The sequence below is a fragment of the Amyelois transitella genome, chromosome 18, assembly GCF_032362555.1.
Source record: "Amyelois transitella isolate CPQ chromosome 18, ilAmyTran1.1, whole genome shotgun sequence".
In the NCBI taxonomy this organism is placed as follows: Eukaryota; Metazoa; Arthropoda; class Insecta; order Lepidoptera; family Pyralidae; genus Amyelois; species Amyelois transitella.
In genome coordinates this window covers 4,484,913-4,511,653 of record NC_083521.1, presented here as the reverse complement: position 1 = coordinate 4,511,653, position 26,741 = coordinate 4,484,913, and the positions used below count along the sequence as shown (strand labels likewise).

Here is a 26,741-nt window from a genome sequence, read left to right as displayed (position 1 = left end):
GCTCAGCGACCGTCGTCCGCTAATCAACACAGCGACACGCCACACAGCGGAGATCCATGGTGGAACAGTACGAAAATAATGGCTTCATACCGACCAGAACATTTGCGGAACAGTTCGACACATCAGTGGTTACTGTTCGTCGAGTTTGCACCGTGAGGGACTATTCCACAGACAGCCAGCAAGAAAGCCGTATTTATCCGAAATAAATAAGCAAAAACATTTAGAATTTGCTCGGCAGTATTTGGATTTTGACTGGAACACGGCGATATTTACGGACAAAAAGTTCGTTTACGTCATCGCAACACGGTAGGCTTCATTACTGGCGAAGAAATGCAACACGGTATGAAGAAAAAAATATTGTGCCAAATATGGAGTCTGGACGCATATCTGTAAATATGTGGGGCTGGATGAGGGCTGCTGGACCTGGAGAACAGATGTGGATAGCAGGATGCGCTACAGCTGCTCATTATGTGCAAGTGCTGGAAGAAACCATGTTACCAACTGTGCGGTGTATTTATCCGATTGATGAAATGCAATATCATTTGTGCAAGACAACTACCCTGTGTATCGAGTCCATATAGTGCGTGAAAGGTTCTGCCAGTTTATATTAAAACTACTACTTAGATAGTATTTTAAGGACAGCTTCAATATCTTTTCTTTATGAAAACGAATAATTAAGCTGTAACCTTAATAACAGGAGATAGGTAAATTAGTGTAATATGCTGTATGTATACCTTTATATAATCATCAATATGTAAACAAAACTATAGGTAAACTGTTTCAATAAAATTTACTAATTTTAATTATTGAATGTTTTATTTTGCTCCCTCTTGTTTAATATTTCTTGCTGATTTCCGTGTTTGAAGACACGGGTATCGTAATTCTTAGATATCAGTTAGTTAGTTAGTCAGTCAGTTACAGTTAGTTCAAATGGCACCTTGAAACATTAAAAATTGTCAGTAACAATATATATTTTTTTTTAATAGACAGAAATTCCTTGAATAACTTCGGAATCCGCTAGTAACTAGAACAAGCGAGTGTGAGCAAGCGAGATTATCTAATATATCTTAGATCTCACTTGCACAAACGAAGTAATAAAATTGCTACCCAATAACTTTCAAAGGAACCACTACCTATGTTAGGGTCGTGTGCAGACAAACTTTCAACTTTATTGAAATGACATAAGTCTGGCAGTCGCAGGCTTCCCTCTATAGGCAAATCTTATGCAAATAATGAGAGACGACGATATCTCGATCGACAATTATCGGGCCCAGTTCGGACATCGTTGATTACCCTCTCTTTCTGTTTTGTTATGTTATATGTCATAGAATAATAAACTGTTTTACTTAGTAATCATTGGTATTAAAGACCGTATTCATTTGAAGGAATATTTATTCTTTTTAAATATGCATGTGTGTGTGTATCTAGTGGAACCACAGTGCACGCTATTTTAACCCGTAAGAATTTTAAAACTATGACTGCAGATATGAACGCGATCGCAAGCTTTTCAGTGAATTTCATACTTAAAGACTAAGATTAGTCTAGTTAGATTATAATCTTAAAATTTAAAGATACGAAGTTCTATATTTATATCGCGAGATAAATTATCGCTGTCCCATGTCACGTCATAATAAAAGCGAAAAAGCGATAGTTTATCGCGTGACATAAACGTCGTCGCGCGTGCCATGCTAGCCTGGCTGGTTTCTTGGCTCTGTTTACCCGGTAAGTGGTAAAGGCGTGATGATTGTTTGTGTGTACGTTATCTCTATGAAAATTTGTCCCATTATAGATCTTCTCTTTTGTGGTAGTCCAGTCCGAAAGTTCACCTTTTATTTATTTATTTAAATACACATAAAAAAATTTAGTAAAACTATACATAGTAGTAAAATTATAAGGTTACGATCTACACTACAATTCAAAAACAGTGTACATACGAAGACCATATAAGAAAAATGCAAACAGTTAAGAGATACATATATGATAAAGATGTAGATAAATATTAACTAAGAAATTTGGTTTACAAAAACATAGACAGGATAAACATTAACTAAGATATTCAATAGGCTTTTTACCAGGTAAAATATTATATTATTTTTTAAATATTCACATACAACAATTTAATGTCACTTTAATTGATCAACCTTATGATATACTATTTTTAATTATCATTTAGTTTATTTGGAATGTTTGTTGACTCATACTTCTGTGTAAAAGTATCTGATTTGAATTTGAATCATACATCTGTGGTACACCTCCGCTGCACTGATGACTTTAGAAAATGCATTTAATAAAATGAAAGGGATTCGTTAATCAGTGATCCGGAGCAGTGGGTCACATCATTGGGGCCATCTTTCTTTTCTTAACTAACACAAGGCCTTTACATTGTATTACGCTTTATCAAGCACAAAACGCATGTATTTTTGTATTTATTAAATAAAATCGTAAAAACGGTTTCAACGTTCAACTAAATAAGTTGGAAATATATTAGGTCCCATGAGTCTGTTGCGCTGTATTGTATATTACATTCACAGAGTTAGTATCACTTTCTTTGTCCATTAAGAGCGCTCGCACAAAGTCTTAAGAGCGAGGCGTTTAGTCGAAATTAGCTTCAGTTAGGTGGTGGAAAATATAACTGTTAAAATTAAAACATCTTGAGCTTAATTATTTTGTTGGAGATTTTACACTTTTATATATTTCCAGTGCGCAATTCCAGATGACATGAAAAAGTAACTCTGTCTGCCCGTCTATCTGTTATGCTTTCACGTCTCAACCACTGAACCGATTTCGGTGCAATTTGGTGCAGAGAGAGTTGACCCTGAAGAAGAACATAGGTTACATTTTATTGCGAAAGGGAAACCACGCGGATGACGTTGTTAGTTTTTTAAAAAAAAAACAGTCACTATCTAAATCTCAGTTCATCGTCAATGCTTGCAGTGTGGTTATGTACCTACTGCATGTTTTCAATTTGTCTTTCGCTTTTTTCTTTGGAGCCTTTTTTTGCGAGCTGCATGTAAGAAATATGTATATTATGATTATTATGCAATGTATAAAATTCTTTCTTTTACCTACGTGCTTATAACGACATAAACAGAAAAGTCCCCATTTTATTTAAAATGTAATTAATATTGGTCTATTTATATGTAGATTGCGCGCTCTACGAATAAAAGTTTTTATCCTATTTCCTGGTACACCTACAAGGGTTCTCACTGCAAGTCTTGTTCAAGTTAATTAATTAAGTCGTGATAGTAATACTAATATATTATTAATCTTGTCTTACATATGTTTGCGTTATTGTAAATTAAAATATAAATTCTTGTAAAATCTGAGGTTATTTTATTTTATTAACAACTTCGTATACAGATAAGTTAATATTTTTTTATGTAAGCATATTCAGTCGAATGCTTTATATTTTTGGTACATTATTCACAACATGTAAAAATTATAGGCGCACTTTTTTATCTGCATCATATTTTTGCATGCAATACGCAAACAAAATTATTATGTTGATCTCGAATCGAGGGAGGGTGGGGTAAATTAAAAGGTAACGAGCGGTGACCACCAAATTAACTGGCGGGGGTAGTTAATGCAATTCGCTCCCGTAAACCCGTTGCCGTATTCGTTGTTTTTTATTCCAATTTTTCGAATAGCTAATTGCTGTGGCGGTTACTTGGTGCTAGTTTGCATTGGCTGTGCCTAATCTTTTTTTTGGCGAATTGAGGGTCAATTGAGACTATGCACGGTCAATTTCTTTCAATCACGTCGGAGTAACCCATGGAATTAGGGCAAAGCTTCGAGATCTAGCACTTAAGAGAAGGTACTTCTTATGCAGGGTGAATGTTTGGACGAAAAAACTGCGTGGATTTCCATAAAATCATATAGCCTTCATTTCTCCTGTCGCGAACCTAATCGCGACTAAAGCCATGTTTTGGATCGATCAATTTTACACACACAGTTGCCTGAACTTGAACTGGGGTTCATTCAAATTATTATGTACATAAGTAGTACAAACCCCTGCAAAAATTTAACAAAACGAAAGCGACTCCGTTATCAGATCTCCGCAACCTTTGCAGGAAAAGTTTGTTACACCCCCTGTAACATAGCACGCGTGACGCCGTATTTATCGCGCGTAAAGCTATAGCTGTTTCGCTTTTAATAATGATGTGAAATGGAACAGCGATAGTTTTTCGCGCGATAAAAATGGCGTCGCGCGTGCCATGCTATGGTGCCTACGTAGTTCTTGTCTCTTATCATAGCATATTAATCTATTTGAATTTTAAATAATGTGTGTACTAAAATTATACGAAAATAATAAATAACATAAGGTCAGGCTTTAGGGATGTAAACAGTTGTAAAATGAAAAGTAACATCATTATAGAGCATAATTTATATTGAGAAAACCTTAATATGTTTACGGTGCATGGATTTTCTTGCTTATTACTAGGGTTTATATACAAGTAGGAATGTTTTCTGAGCAGACGGGAGCTAATATAAAATATATTGTGCCAAAACACAAAAGAAGTTCAACGCTTTGTTGCATATTTACGACCATTTTCAACGCCACTTGAGCATATTTGCAGTCTCAAGCGAGATGTGCAATTTAAGGCACATGCTCCAAAGAATGCGATCTTTGGCGATAAATATAGAAGATTTTACTCACCACTTCGTTCACGTATAAGGGTATCTGATTCCCTTTTGAGTACTCTTCAGCTATGGATAACGAGTCATTCCCGATGACACTTATAAAATCCGTATTCTTTCCGTTTGCTAAAGTCTTTTATTTAAGGTAGTTTTAAAATATATAAAGATCAACAGAATCGGAAATTACTAATTCAGTTATTTTATTACAACTCTGTTACAATAACATTTTTGGTGGTTATTATGGTAAAACTAAATATTTAGTTGGTTCCCACGAAACGTTATACAATCATCGTGTATGTAGCATACATACCTAACCTACGACGTGTCAAGTGTCACTCTAATATTTGTTAAAATCCTCTTTCTTTTTGTACAAAACTCGCTTGCTTGAAAGCTAGACAGGTGCCTAAGAGGTTTATGTTGTATAGTGGCTGAACAACGCGTCGCAAAGGAAAGCGGGACCAAAGAAAACGATTAAATTCTAAACTACTTGAGGTTTTATAACAAGTACGTGACAGATTTGTTGTAGAAAAACCTCTACAAGAAGAAGAATTACATAAGACATCGAATCTTCAATAAATTACGATATAGTATAGACATCGCCCGCAACTCAGTTTGCGTAAAAAGTACTCTATGTCCTTCTCCGTGCACTATGTATGCAAAATTTCAGCAATATACATATATGCAAATTATCGGTGTGTTGTGAAAGACGGACAAACAAATAGGTACACTTTCACATTTATATTATTAGTACATCGATTCTCACTAATCAAGTTCATATAGGAATCATTCTCCGTCATGCGTTTGTATGTATGTATATTTATTTATTAACTAAACGCGTATATATTGTAAAGATTGGAATCCCGCAGGAATCCTCTTTTAGTGCATCCCTAGACGATGTATGGAACTTACATGCCAAAATTTAGGTTTCAGGACCAAATGTTTTGGGCTGTGCGTCTATTAGTAAGTACTCGGTAACGAAAGAGTTCAAATTGAAATTAAAGTTTTTTTATTCATAAGTTGAGTCATTTCAAACATCACTTAATAACTGTCATATCTTTTGGTTTCACAATATTAGTTGATGTCAAATAAATTACTTAAAACTAAGTTTACTGCCGCTTCCAAGGTGTTAGTGCAGACGAAAGCAAGCAGCAATTTTTAATAGCTAATAAAAGATTAAGAAATAAATTGTTTTTTACAAATTTCTGATGTAATTACGGCTTAACGGTCGAGAAAGCCTTGACTTGAACTACAAGGGTCTCTTTGATCTGTACCTCTGAGAGTTATTGGGTTAAATGTTAGTATTAAAGTTGATTATAAGGGTTAATTGGGATTAAGCCATGAAGATGGGAACTTTGAAAATGCGCCAGATAGTTCGGATATTGTTGTCTTAGGTATTTGCGGTTTGAGGTGTGTTGTATTTTCATCAAGCAAATCCTTCTAGGATATTATATAATGTATTCAGCTCTCTGATAGGTTTAACTCAAATTATATAATAATGATATCATCACGATACCTGCGGTTAAAAAAACTAAATAAAATATTGAGAAAAGAATATAAAGCTCTTCTGGCGAGTACGCGACCAATAGGTATAGGAAGAGTTTCTTCAGCTGGTGCATCTTCTCTTACCAGTGGTCGATTTGTTTGGGCCAAGTGCCAGCACCCTTTTGGGGAGGGCATCCGTTTTGAGGAGCGTTTTGTTCTGTGCTTTAAAGGAATTTTGTGTCTGTTTTGAAAAACCTTTCGTTCTGTTCCTTTAAGGGGACGCTAGTCTTAGGGGCGAATAGTTTTTAAGTAGTTTGTAGTTTTTATAAAAACTATAACATATTAGATAAAACTTAAATTTAATTTATTGTAATGACGTGAAATAGACCTTCCATTTTCCGAATAAAATTTTGCCTTTGATTTTTGGTTACAACATTAGAATTTTTATTTATTTATTATAGGAATAATTTATTTTGATTTTAAGTTACAACTTAGTGTAGTGGTGACTGCTAGCGTGCTGACGCTTGGCACGGCGGTATTGAAGCTGCAGAGAAGAGTCTTTATCGCTGTGAGCCAGTCTATCTATTGCGGTCGAGGTTTGGTCGCCTTTGGCTGACAAGCACAGGACAGGTGAAGGTTCACGGTCACCGTAACTTACTAGTAGTCTCTCAAGAAAGGACGATCTGATTGGGTAAGATATGAATCGGGATTCCACATAAGATTGGATAGCCCTTGGGGTTTGAATAAGGTTCATTAAGTATTTCTTTTATCTAAATTTCGTGTTGCTTAGTTGGTATTTCGGTATTCCTTCATTATTACTTATAAAAGAGAGACCCGACAATTTTATTTGGAAAATTTATTTAAATTAAAAAACCTTAAAACCGCCAGTGTCTAAATTATAAAGTCATGAATAAACGTGATAAAAATTGGCGGCTCTATTAGTTTCACTTCACCAACAGAAATAAAATTTTATTTCCGCACCGGACCGGCTTAACTGGCATGTTCTATGTATTTACAGGGATGTTACTAGAATGGATGGGGATGGATAATCTTTTCAAAATGATAAACGCGAGAAATCAGTAATGTTTATCTTTCATCTGTGTGGTTCCCAGCACCAATAAAAAAAAATAGAACCGAATGGTCCTAAATTTATACTTTTTACAAACATACATTTATATGTAATCATGTATTAACCTCGCAGCTTTCAGCTGTAGGTATACCTTGTGACGGAATTGAGGTTCATATATTCAGAGGTTGCTAGCCCATCGCCTAAAAGAATAACCAAAAATATTTTTTTTTTTTTATTTACTTACCTACTCTTTTAGGACCACCCAGTCCTCCGGGCACTAATATTACATAATGCATCTAATTACACGGAACGACTGCAGTCTGATCTCCATTTCAATAAATAATTCAAAGCCTGAAAAGTTGATTTCCTGAACGTGCAGGTTCAATTAGTATTATTTAGTAAACAACGAAGTGAACTTCGAAAGATAGAATTGTTCTTGACACACCGCTCTCTAATGCGGTATCTAGCCATTTGACTCTATGTATTTACTTAGAGCTCCGAGCTTTTCAGTCGGCCACCACACTAAGCACATACATGTGCTTGTGCTAAGGCTCTTACGCTTGCCCTCGCTCACCTTTAAATTTCCATTCACTAACATAATCAGATTTAGCTTCTATTTTGCAAGTATCTTTACATAGTCAGTGCAGAGATCACTAGCACTTTCATGCTGCATACTTAAGTAAAATCACGTCAGATTTCTTGCGGGGCAAACTGGGCCAAAAGTCTTGCAAATACTGAAAGGTCACGTCCAGCTATATGGCTTATAGATAGGTAGAACTGAGATTCAAATACTGTCAGGCTGCAGGCAGCGTAGAAAAATAAAGTAATGCCAGCCAGATTTAATTCAAGCCGATCCTTGGAAGCGAAGCCGCGGAAACAATGTAGTTTTTGGAAAAACTGAAACATATGTGTATCCGTACATGGAAGTACATCTAGACAGGACCAAATATGCTTTCAACTGTGCTATAGCAGCCATTTTCCACTATATGTCTTCAGTATGTCCGCTCTATAGTAATCGTGACTCGACTATACAAAATGAACCGACAATATTCATATTTCAGCCGTTATCGGCACAGATTCAACGGGAAAACTACTGGGAAGAGGCACGCGTGCCTTCTACAATTTGGAATTTCATCATCCAATGGAATTATTTTATTCCTTAATGCAACGTGTTTAAGGTTCAAGTTAGAAGTGCATTTGGTTTTAAACGTAGGAAGTTAGTATTGTGGTGGCGTTAAATAAAGCGCAGTTTACATAGAAATAGTGGCTTCTCGTAAATACAATATACATTAAAAATAAATTAATTTTCTCGATTGATGGTAGCTTAAAATCTTTTAAAATTTATTAAAATTGAAAACAAAGGTGTTAAATTATTCGGTAGGTAAATAGTCATCTCAGTTGAATACCGTAGTAAATAGTACAAGTAGGAAAAAAAAATGTTGGAACAAAAGACTCTTGAGTAAGTGTTACAAAAATGTTTGGTTTTATTCTTATTTCATCCTTCATGCGGGATGAAGGATAAAACAAAAATATTTGTAACACTTATTGGATCAAGAGTCCTGTCAAGAAACCCTTGGTATTTCCAACGGCTGTAAATGCATTTGATCTCTTACGATATGGGTCACGGAGAGTTTTGTTTGCTTTATTTGTCGGGTTCAACGGTGCAATGAGTCTTGAGGTCCCTGGTTCGAAGAGCTGGTAGAAGAATATTCTGCTGTGCTGGTTTCACTCGGTGGGCACAGATCGTTGTAACATGATTCAAAACGTCCAAGATAAAATTACGGTTCATCTTCATCTTCTTGTTCCTCCTGGCGTTAGTCCCGGTTACATCCTCACCTTTCTGGACAGAAGCCCGGGATGCACATTCACGACCATGAGCCTGGATCGGGTGCAAGCTTTGCAGCAGAACCTAACGCATATTGCATCATGGTTACACATTCAATTACAGGGTTCCTCATGATGTTTTACCTCGCCGTAAGAGCACCGGTTAGCACTCAAACTAATGTACTATAACTCAGAAAAGAGTAATTTGTACGTGGCCATGGGATTTCAACCTGTTACCAGGTTTGTTACAAGCATTACTATACTACGTACCGATCGACTGCTGGCGGTCTAATATATATTTATTCATTAGTTACTTGCATAGTGTAAACTAGGCTTTAGTGCTGTAAGGACGTCAATCCTTAACGACGGATGCCGCTATTATCCAGTAGCTTCACTGAGTGCTTTATGGTGTAAACTTGACTAGAATAAAGAGAAATTACACAAAACTTTCAAAGATGTTTCAGTTCCCCAGTTATTTTTTTAAGAAATTGATACGGATTGGTAGGATTTATATTTCATGGAAATTTTGCATATTTTTCTTACAGTGATGTTATTTAGGTAAAATATGTTATTTTTAGTATCCGTAAAGAGAAATTTTCTAGTAAAAAAATGGCAATTGTTCGAATCTGGTCTATTGATATGTAAGGACTGATGTACCTTTGTATCCCAAATGACACATTGGAGATTCTGTCCCAGTACAAGGATTCCGACAATGTGTAAACAGCAACAGATGCAGCGGTGTTAAGTCAACGCTGTTCCGACCTGAACGAATTGCAGCCACATTTGATGCTGTTTTGCCGTCAAAGAGGTTTGACTTTAAGAAGGTTCTTTCTTTTAAAAAAATCTTACACCCTACTCCCAATACTGGCGTTTGGTCGCGATACGCTCGCTTGTATAAATTCAAAATTTAAATGTTATGAACTTGATAGTTTTATACACAAGATTATATTTTTGATATTTAACGAATGTGTATTTATTAACCTGATCTTTTCGCTTCTAGGCGACTATCCTTCTATGTCACGAAATAAACATTTTCTTTCGTTGAGAGAAGTTTTATATTTGGTGTATTTTATAAGTAACTATATTTATCTGCAATCTATTCAACTACATCAATAAACCAACAAACATCGTCGCACATACCTACTAGGTATACAGAAACATGAGTTCATTATGATATGTAATTAATTTAGTTAATTAAGTTGTGTAGTCAATTTGATTTATTGCATTTTGATTGAGTTTCTCGCTCTAATCTCTCGTTTTAACATATTCCCGATAAAATTTTTCAATCATTGGTTATTATCTTATCTTCAGTCTCGGTTTTGGCCATCATGTTTCAAGAAACATGCAGTATAAAATAGCCTTATAAATGTTTGTAAATATAATTGCGAAGGTCTAGGTTTCGATTCTCGTTCAGGTTGTCACATGTTCCTTCTATAGTCCAACTACTCTATGTTCGTTCAAGCCTTACAAAAAGTAAAGACTTGTAGCAAATGGACACACATCAACTTTGTTTTGCGGTGGAAAGCGTGAAAAGAAATAAACGCTGGCGAGAGACGAGGTTTCGTAACACCTGCAATGTGTGGGTACAAAGACATAATAAAAAAATAGAACTTTTTCTATACCAATAATAAATGCGAATAGGTTAATGTGGTCAGATTCCTTTACATATACCTACCCACTGTACTTTGTAAAAATTTCATTCTCTGCATCAATCTTTTGGCCTTTTTTGTAATTCCTCAGCTCCAGCGCCTGGGAAACAATACACATACAAAAAAAATCTTAATTAAAACACATTATTTTAATTCAAATAGTCCAAAAGTGCTCTGCTCTTTCTATGTACTAAAATGTCCAATATTTTATGAATTTTCCACTTAGCCTAATCTACAATCCTTTCACCCTTCGCTTTATGTATAAACAAAAGCACAGCCTGTATATCCCGGTTTACTCCAGACACACTGTCATGCACACACGTTACCGATAGGCGCGCCACTGTCCTGGAACTGTAGATAAACCGAACCCAACCAGCTGTGACGCTGATATATTCCGTTTGAGTTCGGATATACATCTTTACCATGAATTTGAGAGGTTTATGAATATAATTGAGGTTTTTAATAAACCATTGCCATGCTTAAGTGGATAGGTCGTTCTATTTATTATTAATCACTAGTTGTTGTCCGCGACTTGGTTCGCCGTAAGAGTTTACTGACAAACGTATATTAATAATATGCAAAGAATGTAACAAGGGACAAGATGAAGCCTCTGCCTACTCCTCCTAGTAAGACGCGTAATCCATATGTATTTTAGAGTGAGATTTACAATAGCTAATTTTATATTGTTTAAAGACATTAAAATTATGGAAAAATCCTTGTTATTACAAGTACAGCAGTAAATTCATTTCACAAAATAGTATTCATTTCACAAACTAAACAGTTAGCCAAACAAGCAAGTCCGAACTCGACTCAGTATTGTGTTGAGTGTTCTACGAATTATATATTTTATCCTCAGTATTATTTTAGTTATGTTCTCCTGCAATGGTTTCGGAGGTTAGACAGGAGTAGTTTCGTGTAAAAAACCTGACAAAACCCCTTCAGGATCGTCGTTAGAAGCGGTCCCCGGGCTATAGATAAGTGAGAACAAAACTAGGATTCACGCCAACTGGATAAAGATTATTTTAGTAATTTCATTGAGAGTGAGATATTATACCTTTTACTCATAAGACTGTTTGGCTAGTGGAGTGAAAAGTGCAAGTCAAATCCAGTTATGAAATTTAGGCGCAGATTGCTATTTATGCTATTACCAAAACCTGTTATTATTATCTGCCCAAATTTAAAAATTTGATGCAGACGAAAACGAAGTATTTTTGTTAAATTCACATATTTTTTGTAACTTTTTTCAAACATAAAACTGTTATTAGGGTATGTTTTCGAATTTAATTCCGCATTATTAATGAAGTCGTAAGCTGTTAATTGCTTTTGTCCCCTCCCAAGTTGGCGATGGATATAAAGTGAAACATTTTTATACCAAATGGGGCGAAATAGCCACAATTACACAGGCATTTAAACAACATTTGCAGGGAAAGTAAAAATAGAAATAAAAAGTGCTCTTATTTACGAGTATTTCGTTTCTTATTTCGTTCATTCATTCTGTTGGAGGTACGTTGAACATAAATTTGAGAGCCTTAAATACGTCTAAATATGTATTTAAGGCTCTCAAATCTATATCGTCATACCTACATGTCTGTCTTTCAGAATATATTATTTCCCTTAGGTACCTCCAAATGCCAAGTGCGTATAAAAGTTGCCTAAATAAGTCCAAATTTAAGAATTATTTTGTTAGGTTTTTTGCAATTGTTGTTTTCTTCAATTACACAAATTTAAAGTAATATAGAAGTGCTGCTGAATAATTTGCGAAGCCAAAAAGGCTCGTCATTTAGAGAGTGCCTTTTGAAAAACAGAAGCAAAGCTAGGTGTTATCTTAATCTCCAGTCGAGTCTTTCTACTATTGTACCTCGCTTCCACTCCGCTGGCGTATGCAAGACCAGTCATAGCTACAATTGTGATATTTCTGCTCCTTTGAACTAACCTCTCTGCTAAGCCTCCGTTTACATTAGCAAAGGCACTCTGTTTCATTGGGTGACGTGAAGCGTTTTGCTATTCCAAGGAATTTGTAACAAGAAGCTACTGTTACTCAGTCGTTTCATAGTATTTGGTCACTAGTAGCGGACTTTTGTTATCTTGATAAAATTGACCCATAGTATTTTGTTTTTGTTTTATATATTTACTTTCTCTTATAATATCATTAGTCTCGTGGGAATCGCATGGATGCAAATTTTTTGAAAGAGCACCTAGATGGCGGCGATGGTGTCCGCACCCCATCACGTCTCGTTCCCGGCGGGAGCGGTATGCGGTCTGCTGAAAGCCGCTTTGCGACGATGAATGTAAGAGGAGGAATGAAGGATAAGATTGAGGAAGTATGCCAGATGATGGATGAAAGACGTTTGGATGTGTTGTGCGTGAATGAAACGAAGCGGAAAGGATGCGACGCGACGCAGCACGGCCCTTACACGGCGTATTGGTCTGGAATTTCCAGTACCAGCCGAGGCTGTCAAGGGGTCGGTCTAATTCTTTCTGCACGAATGGCTGAGTGCGTGAATGAGTATGAGTGTGTCAGCCCTCGTCTTCTATGGATTAGGCTGAAAGTTGGAATCACTCGGATCTTCGTTCTAGGTGTTTATGCACCTTGGGATGTGGGTTCGAGGGGTACAACATCAGCAAAAAGCGAAAACGAGGAGTTCTGGAATAGTGTAAGAGAAGTATTGAAAGTTACCAAGCCAAATGAGAAGATTATTATGTTAGGTGATTTTAATGGATGGGTGGGTGTAAAGCGTGATGGATATGAAAAGGTGCTTGGTGCGTTTGGTGACGAAAAGGTGAATGATAATGGAAGAAGTGTATTAGAAATTTGTCTAGAGTGGGATCTTTTTGTGTCGAACTCAATGTTTCAACATAAAGAGATCCACACCTACACAAGAGTGGAAGGTATTTTAAAAAGTATGATAGACTTTGTGATTGTAGATGAAAGATTGAAGAACAAAGTGCTGGATACCCGTGCATATCGCGGTGCTGGCATTGACTCGGACCATTTACTGGTGATATCCCGGATAAGGGGTATCTTCAATCGCTGGCGGCACAGGGTAAGGGAGCAAACCAGCGCTTTGGAAAGAGTGAAAGTAGAAAATTTGCAAGATATGGATGTAGGTAAGAAGTATATTAATAGATTGAAGGATGAAATCGAAGATTTAGATGAGAGGAGCAATATTGAAGATGGATGGAAGGAATTTAAAGAAAGAATTGTGAAAGTAGCTGTTGAAGTGTGTGGTGTAAGTAGAAGAAGGAAAGGGAAAAATCACAAAAATGCGTGGATGAGTAAAGATGTGCAAGAACTTGTGCGATTAAAGAAGAAAGCATGGCTGGATTTGTTAGCAGCAAAAGCTAACTTAAGAATGCAAGAGGTTATAGATGAGGATGTGAATGAAGCACGTAAGGAATATAAAAAAATGAAAGATTTGGTTAAGAAAGCTGTGATTAGAAAGAAAGAAGAGTATAAAGAGGATTTTGATAAAAGGCTATCAGAAGACTTTCAGTCAAATCTGAAAGTATTCTGGAAATCCGTAAGGTCAGCCCGAGGAAATACTATAACCAGAGAGCTGACTAGGATCAGATGCCAGGATGGTAGCGTTGTGAAAGGAGAAGAATGTGTACTAAAGATATGGAAGGACTATTTTGAAAGTTTATTTGAAAAAAAGGAAGGAAATAAGAAAGATTTCTGCTATAGCGAAGAAAAAGAGAATGAGATGGAAGGCGAAATTGAAATGTTCGAAATTGTGGAAGCACTTAAGAGTATGAAAGCGGGAAAGGCTGCTGGGTGTGATAGAGTGTCGGTCGAGATGCTTAAAGCAGGAAAAGGCGTAGTAGCTAGTCAGTTGTACTGCCTTTTCAATTTGTGTTGGAGAAGCGGCCGAGTACCAAAAGATTGGTGTAAGGCTGTTATCGTGCCACTTTACAAAGGAAAAGGGTCACAGCTGGACTGCAAAAATTATCGTGGTATAAGCCTGCTTAGCGTCGTCGGCAAATTGTATGCTAAGGTATTGATTAATAGAGTCAGGAATGAAACTGATGACAAAATATGGGATGCTCAAGCGGGATTTCGAAAGGGAATGGGATGTACTGATCAGGTCTTTTCCTTGCGGTGCATAGCCGAAAAGTTTTTGGCCAAGAGTCAAAAAGTCTATTGCACATTCGTAGATCTGGAAAAGGCCTATGACAGAGTTGAGAGGAATGAATTGTGGTCAGCACTTTCTATGCATGGGGTGAGCAGTCTCTTAATACGAGCACTGAAATCCTTATATGAGGATTCGAGTGCTTGTGTCAGGATAAACGGAGCGCACACTGAGTGGTTTAAGATTGAGAAAGGCGTTAGGCAAGGATGTGTTGCGTCACCGTGGCTGTTCAACCTATTTATGGATAGCTGTTTGACAGATTTGAAAGAGTCTAAAAGTGGATTAAGGATGAATGAGTTACTCGTCAAATGTCTGCTCTATGCCGACGATCAGGTTATACTGGCGTCATCAGCGGAGGAGTTACAGGAGATGGTAAACTGTATGCATGAAGTTTTAAAAGAGAAAGGAATGAAAGTGAACGTAAGTAAAACTAAAACACTGGTTTTTGAAATGGAGAAAGAAATGACAGCATGTAATATTTTGATTGGAGGAGAAAAAGTGGAGCAAGTGAAAGAGTTTGTATATCTAGGATCAAAGTTTACATCAGATGGCAAGTATGATAGTGATATTGAAAGGAGAGTGAACGCGGGGAACATGGTGAATGGAGCTTTGCATGCCTTTATGAGCAGTCAGAAACTATCCAAAAAGGCTCGACTGGCTGTGCACAGGGGCGTGTTGGTCCCGACATTAATGTATGGGAGTGAAAGTTGGGTATGGCAAAAGAAGCATGAAAGCAGAATAAATGCAGTGGAAATGAGAGCGTTAAGGAGTATGATGGGTGTGAAATTGAGTGACAGGATAAGGAACAGCGTGATAAGGGAATGTTGTGATGTGAAAGAAGATGTAGTTACAGGAATAGAAAAGGGTATGTTAAGATGGTTCGGTCATGTGGAGAGGATGAATGAAAGCAGGTTGACTAAGCAGATATACAAGGAGAGTGTGGAGGGAAAGGTCGGAGTGGGAAGACCTAGACGAACGTATCTTGATCAAATTAAGGACGTCCTGGTAAAGGGTCAGGTCAAAAGTACCCGAAACCGCCGAGCTTGTATGAAGAGAGTTATGAATGTGGACGAAGCGAAAGAAGTATGCAGAGATCGTGGCAAGTGGAAAGAGGTAGTCTCTGCCTACCCCTCCGGGAAAGAGGCGTGATTGTATGTATGTATGTATGTATGTATCATTGTAGAGTATAGTTTTGTTTTATCCTCGTTTTCACGCGCGAATGTGTGACCAACAAAACTATAATAAGAATTTTTTGTCACATACATATCAACCACTTGAATTTCAATTCCATCATCATTAAGCCATACAGCTGAATGTGGTCTTGCAATCTTATCAAGACTGTCGGCTCTGTCTACCCAGTAGTATATAAAGATGTGTTCATATATATGTACATGTCATAGGATACCAAAGTTGTAGCGATATACAATCTAAAATATATTAAAGTGAGACAGTAAAGAGTAGCGAACGTATTCCGCTATCGCTTCTGCACTATAGCCATACCTCCTCACAAGGGCTTTCTATTCGCCCTTCTCGCTTGGTTGCTCATGAAGTGCTGTTGACATGTCAATTGAAGAGTTACGAAATGAGTTCTTGAATTGCTTTTACGTAATTAGTATAGTCAGTATCAAAGATACCATTAATTTAATAATTTTTGAATAACTTTATTTTTGTAAAACGTTGATAAGTCAGACCGTAGGGATTCACAAAAAATATTTGGTGTCTATTTTTAAAGAAATTGATAATTGAATTCAGTTGTTCATTGATATATACCAAATTGAGATGGAAAGCTCTTTTAAGTAAATAATCAAACATAAATAAAGTAAGACAAAGAATGAGAAGAACAGTCTGTCCAAAATAAAATAAAGTAAGGCAGAGAAAGAGTGAAACAAAAAGTGAAATGGAATGTAAAGACATTTGCAAACAAGACGGCCGCTTAAAGCCGAAACTTAAATTCATTAACCTACTCAAGCCGCTATTGTTTCCGCATGTAAATATTTTACTCCAGCATACGCGTAACAACACTAATATAAACAGTTTCACGAAAAGCAGTAAAACAGTCCAAAATCACACATACTGAATTTCGTTTGTCAGAATCTATGCAAATATTCTCGCTACAAAAGAGAAGCTTAAACACTAGTTGTGAGTTTGTAAACAACCGTCTCACCCGTTGAGACCGGCGTTGTACAAAGAGGCATTCGAAAAATGTGAAACATTACTAAGTATAACTAGCCAAGTAACAAAATTTGGTACTATAAAAGATCAAATAACGTTAATTATTTAATAATGTTAATTATAGTATTCATGATTAGCACTATATTAATGTGGTTTACGTTTAAAGAAAGACGAATAGGCACCAGTGTTGTGACTAATTTATTTTTAAAAAATCAATTATACTGTGACGGATAAATAAGGTAAGTATTAAAATAAATACTATTTTTCAACGTTTGTGGTACGAATATGCTCTATAAATGTTACTTAATAGTTTTTATAATATAATTTTTGACTGTAAATGCGGTAGGGCTTCTCTTAATCACGTAAAACTAGAAGAATATCTTACTTCATTTATCAGACTTTATCGCTTACGAGATAGACAGAGCTAACAGTCTCGAAAGGCTTGAATTGAGTTTCAGTTTTAACTTTGAAATTCGAGTTTCAAGAGAACGTGTAGTTATAGTATTATAACGTGTAGTTTTTCTTGTTAACCAGTGAGATGGCAATGGACAGAAGTAATTGGAAAAAACTAACATACTGTGACGACCCCACGTAAAAAGTGGGAAAAGGTAACGACGAAGAAGAAGAACGTGTAGTTTGTTCTTCCACTTCATGTACTTTAAATGTGTGTAATTTTTTAATATTAATAATAAATAAAACATTGTAATAAATATTGAGAGAAAAATTAGTGAATCTTCTGTACTGTAGACGTTTTGTGACTACAGTTCGGGACTGAGTAAATGATATGCAGCCGGCCGGCAGGACATTGTTTGAAGTCAACCTGCGCAGTTGTTACTTCACTTTTCATGTATTTTAGGTGTGAGTGTAAGTCTTGCTGTGAACACATGAAGTATATTTTAAGATCTATATGTTAGTTGCATGTCTATCTGTCTGTCAAAACGACTAAATGTATTAGTTTAAATTAAGTACGATTTTTTATGTGTGATATAAATAAATTTATGATAACTTGTGAGGAAGTGAAAGTATTGTCCATTATTTTCATCAGTAATTATAAAATTTTATTAATTATTAATTTTAAAGCGTTCAACTTAATGAACGTGTTTTGGGACCATCCCCACGGTGAATATTTTTTTACAATTTTCACCAGAGGAAAGTACCAGGCGAAACTAGTGTAAAAACTCAATGTGAATGCGCCACCATGACAGCTGGGAAATGACCCTGCACTCGCTTTGAACAGGTCTGTATTGTTCACTGACACTTTCCTATGTAAAAAAAATTAAGGTGTAGGTGTAAAACATAATTCCTCATTTTTGTCCGTACATGTAAATTTAAGAGGAAAGAGAAAGAGATAGTCTCTGCCTACCCCTCCGGGAAAGAGGCGTGATTTTATGTATGTATGTATGTATGTAAATTTCCATAAGAATTTCTAAAGCCACAACTAAATATTTGGCGACTTAGATGTATATTGGATTCGGTATATTGGATAGTTTTTTTTTAATATTTTGGCAGTATTATAAGCATTCAACTAAACTTTCAAAAACGATTTCTCAATAGAGGGAAATACAAGAAAATAACTAGTTTAAAAATTCCATGTTACTCCGACCTGCCCACCATGACACCTCAGAAATGACCCGCCACTTGCTTTGATCGCGTTTCAATTGTTCACTGACACTGGTTCATAGTTTTGTAATCACTCGCCTACATTATGATAAAAACAGTTATGTGTACGTTTTGTAGTGATTGTGTAGATAATTATTATTTTTGCCTAAATTTATTGATGATCTACGCAAAAAAGATGATGAATTGAATCTCTGAGTATTTACGATTAAATGTTGGTTATATACATATATTGGCTCGTTCGCTTGATATCGTAGCAGCATTATAAGCACACAATATAAATAAAAAAAAAATCGGCTGTATGAACGCCTCGCAGTGAAGACTATTCCATAATTCCGAACAGAGTAAAGCACGAGAAAAAAACGATTTAAAAGCTCCATGTGACCCCGACCCGCCCACCACGACACCTCGGAAATGACCCGGCACTCGCTTTGAACGCGTTTGTATTGTTCACCGACACTTGTTCGCACTTTTTTAATCACTCAGCTACATTTTGACAAAAACATTTAGTGTATGTATGTTCAAAGTATAATCCGTCTATTTTTTACTGAGATTGGATGTTTTCTGTTAAATATCTAAAATTATGTATGTAGCCACCCGCGACTTCGTCCGCGTGTAATCAATCCCGCGGGAACTCCGGGATAAAAAGTAGCCTTTATGTTATTCTGGGTCTATAACTACCTACATACCAAATTTCATCGTAATCGGTTCAGTAGTATCGTAGCATCGTAACAGTTCATTTATAATATGCCTCTGTATGATGATGATTTTTTTTTGTATTAATGAATGAATGAAAATATATTTAAATACCAGCCACATAGTGTACAGTGCTTGAAAATAAAAAACTTAACATGGTTTTGAATAGGGACCTAACTCAGCATATGTTATAGTACTCCAAATTAATTTACCTACTAAAATATTACAGTTACCTGATTTAAAGTTTTAAACATGTTTGATTTCAGGTCATCATTTTAACATGAAATAGAAGACATAGGTTCTACCATTCATAGTCACCTACCACGATAACAAGAGATGAAATGTCCTATATTACTATTCTAAAATCACACGACATAAATAAATTCAACATAAATATAAGCATGTATATAAAACACCCAACATGTCCGTTTACCCAAATTAAATGTCTTTATCTCGCAACCTCAGATTACAAAGCATTTTAATTTGTAACAGTAATTTCTTTTCGTGTCATAAAATTTTGCAGTGGCGCCCAGACGCCAACAAAAGAATGAATAATGACTTCATAAAACAAAGTTGAAAATTTTCGAGAAACTTCCGCGGCGCACTACAAGGGCGTTATCTCGTGATTTGTGATTGTGCTTCCTGGTTGCATTGTATCGAGTATGATTTTGATCAACCCTACCGCAATGACTTATCGTCAACTGGTGTTGTTGATCTATGTAGCCCTCATGGCTATTACAGTAGATTTTTCTGCAGCTTCGTCCGCGTAATATCTAAAGTCCTGACATAGGGCTTCCCTATACTATACATCTGCTTCAGCAAGAAGGCGAATACTCTTTGTTATTATTCGTTACGGTACTAATAAAATTAGCATTGTGGAGAACAAAAATAACTTGTCTCGTCGAGTTTAGATGAGGACGAACTCAATCGAAATATAATTGTAGCGGAGTGGAAGCACTTCAAAATACTATTTTGAGGTGAGTGTGACGACCAAATCCATAGCTCAAATATTATAAATATTTAAACTAATGAATGAATTTAACTGAATAAACAGTGACTCATATAATTGTTAGTACATTTTGATTAGGACTATGTATTAAACTAATTTCTTTTGAAGAATGCTACATTAGTTGAAACTATTTTGGATATTATATTCGAGTAATACTAATGCATCCGAATTTAAAATTTACGTTTGGATGTTATGGCGCGTTATTTTAGACATGTTTAGACGCTTTTATTTTACCGTGTTTTTGGTAGTCTTTTCGAGTAAAAACCTGGTTCACCCAATCCAGCATCAGGGTCAAAAGCGCACCCCGAGCTCTTCTATAGAGAGGTAAGGACGTAAGGGGGTCTGACGCCTGGAATAAGACGATCAGTTCAATATATTATTGTTTCAGTCCTCAAGTAACATTTTGTCAATAGCAAGAGAAGATACATCCCTTTTACTGTACTAAAGAGAAATACAACGCTAATAACATATCATCAAACTACAGAGATAGTTTTACGTACATTTACGAAAGACAATTTAATTTAACCTTATAAAAACAGTAGTTCATTCGTTCATCTTATTTAATTACATGAAGTTTTTACTTCATTACGAGCGCGCACCAATTTAACTCCGATTCAAAGGTCAACCGCCACCCCAACTTTCCCGACTTATTTAAGGAAAATGTTAGTAATATCAGCGAGTGAAATTGCTTGCATTTCCATAAAAAAGTTAAGAAAGAAACGGACGAACCCGAGTGTAAAATTCAGGCATCTGTTTATCTGAACAAAGAATAAAGTCGCTCTGGCGATGGTCATTTTTCTCGACAGAAACAATGACCTTTAGATATAAAGGCATGACTAATGAAGGCAGATTAACGGAGAGACTCCTCCAGGCTTTATCATACTTTCTGGGGATTCCCAAACAACGGAGGGATTTTTACTCGACACTCCATCCATTAAAATGCTTTTTTTTGCTGAAATTTTCGGCGTATATTTTATTGAGTGAACTCGAGAAAAATTAAGGTTTTGTAAAAAAAAATATGTTTTCGTTCGTGTTTTAGTGGAAAAGAAGTACTTGCCACTTATGTTTAGGCGTAAATACTATACAGCTATAAATTATTTAAATAGAGAAAGTTACAATTAAAACTTGAGAATTTGATTACTTTATCTAAATTGTTTTTATTTGAACTTACCCGTTAGTCTTTCTGCATCGAACTCAATTTCGAAAACGTACAAATTTCTTGAAAAACTGTGGTTTAAAAAAAGATGAGTTTCTGAATTGGAACGCAATTTTTAATTGGAATAAAACTTGCATACGTTGAATTAATCTAACATTTGCTTTTAAGTTTAAACAAATTTATACAACGTTCCTGCTATTGGGGCTGCCCAGTAAAATTGTGGCGCTTATCTCTCATCTCTCACTGTGCAAAGATATGGGGTGATTCTTCTCTACAGGAAATCGCATCGTTTATAAAAATAAATAACAAAAGGTGCTTCTTTTTCTAAAATATAGATTTAGACAGTAGAACAGTAAAATCAAATCTCAGGTACACCAAGTAAACAAAGGGGAGCTCTTCCTTTTATTGCCGCAGATTACAACTGCTTAATTTATTCCCGAAATTTGTCTCATCGTGAAAAATTTCCCGTCACAATTGCCAACAAAAGAATGAGTAATGGCTCATGAAACAAAGTTACAGCGAACTTTAGAAGCTTTCAAGGGTGTGAATTATTATCTTAGAGTTTCCTGGCCGCGATTAGAGTTACAGTATACTTTGGACAGTTTTATTTACCCTTTGAGGATGTCTATATATTTTTTATTTACTGGGCCACAGATGTAATAACAGGGTTGTTTCGGAAGCCAGAAGTTATTTTAATGCGGGTTTTTAAAAATGTGGATATCAGGACGTTTATAACTTTTTCCATAAAACGTACTAAATAACGTCTTTTTAAAATTAAATATATTAATTTTAAAAGGCTAGAATATGTTAGATGATATAATAATATGTCTCATGAGTTAATCTTACATTTAGGGGAAAAATATCAGTCAGTCTGTTACCTTTAGAAGCTTAAAGGATAGAATTTAATTCACGCGACCTTTTTTTTGAAATGATGATTGTTAAAACCTATTTTACAAATAACTAAAATCACAAAGTACTAATAAAGTATTTACATTTTTGTGTTCGTAATTTCATCGTATATAGTTTCAATTTTGTGTAATCGTTCAATTATATCATAATATTCTTTAAGGTTTTGTATTTTCAATTGAACTGCCTCTTTCTTTGCACTATTTTGATGGACATGGTCAGGCTTTACTGTCCCCAACTGCATGACTATAGCACTTTACTCGTATCAAGACACCCTTCTGTACTTTCTGTATTAATCTCATTAAAAAACGCACATTTAGATCCCAAAGAGACCCTACTCAATGCGTAATTGACACAGGCTTACCTATTCCAAAACTTAGATTTGCAATTTGTTCCCATTTTCTGTCCACCAATGGCAACATCGGTGGTCGAATGGTTTTATTCGGTTCAAAAAAAGCGTGGTTCTACCGTTGCCGTGTACTGTGAACGTTAGAGAAACTTGTACCCTCTTTGACTTTGTTTTGTTTGAACAAGTTTTCACAGCAGTCTTTGAATAAATTGACAGCATTAGGTAATGCAGTAATCGTCTCATATTTAAATAAAATAATGCAGAACATTATAGTATACTTGTTAAAATACAAACTGATGAATTTATCAGCAAAAAGGACGTACAATCTTCTATATTTCGATAAAGACAGGCGGATTAAAACTAATACCCTAATGAAGATGACTTAGCACTTTTAATCCTCACCTGAATCAAATGTAAAACCGCTGAACTACGTTGGTTTTTACTCTGCGCTGTCTCGAGTGAGGCGTAATCAATTTACTTACCGTTCAACAAATAGTCAATCACTGTAATCCGCCTTGGAGCCATACTATCTATGTTTTTAGGAGTGCTGTGGTATAAAAATATTGCTAGGTAATTTGGGCAGCGTAGTAATAAAAAACGGGAAAGGAATAATATTTTTTTCTGAACCAAACTTCTATATCAAAGATTATTTATTGGTTTTAGAATATAAATATTCATTTCTAAACAGTATGTTTAACGCAGTGGTATTGTTTTTGATTTTAATTCTTTTTTGTTTCAGTTTGCAATTTTCAGTGCTGCACATTTGCATAACTTCCAGTTTGTAAATATTATTTTTTTAGGTGATTGACTAGGCAGGTTGCTGAGAAGTAGTCAGAAATAGCTTGCATACTTCTTTTGATCTATCCACATTCATAATTCTGTGGTTTCCTTCCACCCAAAGGTTTAATGAAAGAGATTGCATTAGTGATAAGTCAGCTTTTGTACCATCTGTGTCTGTTTTGTGCAATAAGGAGTTTCTTTTGTCTGTCTATCTTTTCATCAAGGTTAGATAATGTTTTTAAGCATATCTTTTAAGTTGATTGAATAAGAATAAAATAGACTAAGGTAATGACTGATAGTATATTACGATAGCATCCTTAGTAAGCGGAAATTAACTAGTTTTCAATTTAAACGATGCGTTCAAATTCATCGGAGTGCCGTTAGTTGCGGTTGTAAATTAACCGGGAGAAGTTTATCTTGTTTCTGAACGAACGCGTCCTAACCCCGTTACATAGATTAGCTACTCGTAGTTGTTCGTTTCTGACTGAATTGTTTTTCATAGGCAAGTGACTGTGGAGTCAGTTCGACTTCGACAGAGTCTAATTCATACGACATACAAGACTGAATAATTTTGAACAATAATTAGGATATCGATTTCAATCAATACATTTTCAAAATTGTTAGTTGAATGAAAATAAAGGAAAAGATCTTGTAAACCTCCGAGAAAGAGGAGTGGTACGAGTAAGTATATAGTAAATAATGGAAACTAAGTTCTATTTTAGCTCCAAAGTCAATGAAACAGAAATAGATGAATTAAAACTACATTAGTTTATTTGTTTAAAAAAAGAAAATACAAGTAGTTGGTAGGCAGAAGGCATCTAAAAATATATGGAGTCACCCACTCAAAGACGTCAAAGGGTCATCAAACTATGAAGGTTATCATAAAACGCAACGGTGATCGATATTAATAACGTTTATCAGCTTATAATAAATGTATGGGTCATGAATGAAGACATCATATGGTTTTATAAATGGAAGAAGAATATGTTGTGGATAAACTAAAATATCGAAATAATAAACGTATTTTGATAATTGACCACTTCTAAATGTACAAGAGAGGTCATTAATTGACTGACTGACTGCCTTATCGACGCGCAAAGTCCAAACCGCTTGGACTAGGGATTAAAAGTTTTCTAATGTGGTTTAGAGGTGCACTAGGTGATCCTCTCTTCCCGAAATTTCCACAGGACGAAATTTTAATCGATATCTGTTTGTTTATAATATCTTTATTGCACAGAAATTTATACAGTTACAAGAAAAAGTAAATAATTATAAAATAAATAAATCACTTGCAATGGTGGACTTGTCCGATGAAGGGATCTCTTCCAGCCAACCGGCAAAAAATGCAGTACCTACTAAATAATTTTTGTGGTTCCAGTTAATTCGCCACTGCAAACTGATTTTATAATTCTAAGCTAAGCAGATCCAGCTTTCTTAGCTTTTATCCAAATTTATTTCATGATAAAAGCTGCACTTGATTAATATGCCTTTTCCCTTAATCGGCCTTTATGGGAAAGAGTGTCGGGAACCACACGATACCAGGAATTTCGAATGCTGTTCTAATAGAAGATAATGGCCAGTGTATATATGGAGAAAGCAATCTATTTTTATAATGAGACCAAACAACTCCAAAGTGTAAATATAACTTTGTCTGTCAGGTTAGCAGTCCGCTTGAAGAATTAAAATGTTAGGTTTAAAGTTATAATTGAGTAAAATTTACCTATCAGAGAGAATCTAGGATAAACAAGAGACCAAAAGAGAAAATAATGTTTTATGTACAATCCAAGGGACTTCTTAAATATTGCTTTAAAAGCCTAGTCCAGTCAATCGCATGGCATGTTACCCTACATGGAATTCTATGTCGCGTTAATAGAGACGAATTTGCACTGAATTTATGTTGGTTAATAAGCTGTTGAATATACTATCGGAATGATAGTCCTATATGTAATTTCTATGGCTGACTCCTATGAGGTGTCAGTAATTAAGTTTAGGATTCTGTAGAAAATAAGGGATTTTTCTTTTAATTAGTCTTTGAGTTAGTCTTAGTTACATCGTGCTTGTCTATCTGTTCAACATCACTATTCTTCAGACACCTTTTTGTATGGATATACGAATACTAACGACCCGCCCCGGCTTTGCACAGGAAGAATTTATACATATAAACCATCCTCTTTAATTACTCTATCTACTCGTATTAAAAAAACTGCATCAAAATCCGTTGTGTAGTTTTAAAGATCTAAGCATACAGACATAGAGATATACGAGGGAAGCGACTTTATGCTATGTAGTGATACACACATATTGCCATTGACCGGGTACTCGTAAGACAATATCATGCACACTATGGGTTTACACACTTTGGGTATTTTCACAAAAAATACTCAAAAATAATAATAACATTGAAACATTTTTCTAAGTTTCGTTGAGGGCTTAACCGGATTAACCTAATTAGTGTTATTATAGCCCAGGCCACAGTAAGCTAATAATTATGTTAGCTTTCATAAACTTGGCGAGGCGAAATATTATTGCCGGTTGAATTATATTCGCAGAAATAACGTTCTTTGAGTCAGCTTTAAGAAAGAGTTTTTTATAAGGAGCTAAGCTGTACGTCTATAGTATATTGGATACTTTGACATTTTTTTTATGTCTCTTTCAATATTTGCCTAAGATAAAGTAGAAATATACAATGAAAAAATCTTTTCTACTATTTGAACAAGTGAAATAAATATATTCTTGATTGTTTTTTTTTATTATTTTAAAAGTTTTAGTTTGACATTTACAAGTCACGCGCATCGCTGTTTTTATCGCGCAAAAAACTATCGCTGTTTCGCTCTTTATTATGCCGTGAAACTGGAACAGCGATAATTGTTCGAGCGAAACGGGCAGCTTCAGGTCTTACGAAAAACGTTCATTGCGCATTACTATTAGTATTTCAGGATAACTACTATAATACTTCCCTACTTTTTTCTAGGAACATAAATACTAATTTCAGCTTCCTATGTGAAAGTGCAGGCATCATAAGTAGTTATTATGTACATTAAATCTTAAACCCTGACTTTGTCTTATATATTATTTAATGGAAGCCTAAAAGATTATCGGAATCGATTACGAGAAAGTTATCTGGTATAACAATAGGACATCTATTGTGAAAGAGAATTGTCTCAGCGGCTCGCAGCTTATGTGAGTGTAGCGTCTTTAATGATTACCGGCCAAGCGTTGTCGGCTCCCAATAGAGACAGCACAGAAGAATTACTGGTTCATTTT

At 35.4% G+C, this 26,741-nt stretch overlaps 1 protein-coding gene across 1 annotated transcript in view; it reads left to right on the top strand.

Moving 5' to 3' along the window:
• The first annotated feature begins 1,663 nt into the window (after nt 1-1,663).
• The window catches only part of LOC106129182 (synaptogenesis protein syg-2), a 122,365-nt gene continuing 97,287 nt past the window's right edge, over nt 1,664-26,741 (top strand). Inside the window, exon 1 of the mRNA XM_060949172.1 lies at nt 1,664-1,722. The gene's annotated coding sequence lies outside the window, so the exon portion shown is untranslated. The remainder of the gene's footprint in view (nt 1,723-26,741) is intronic.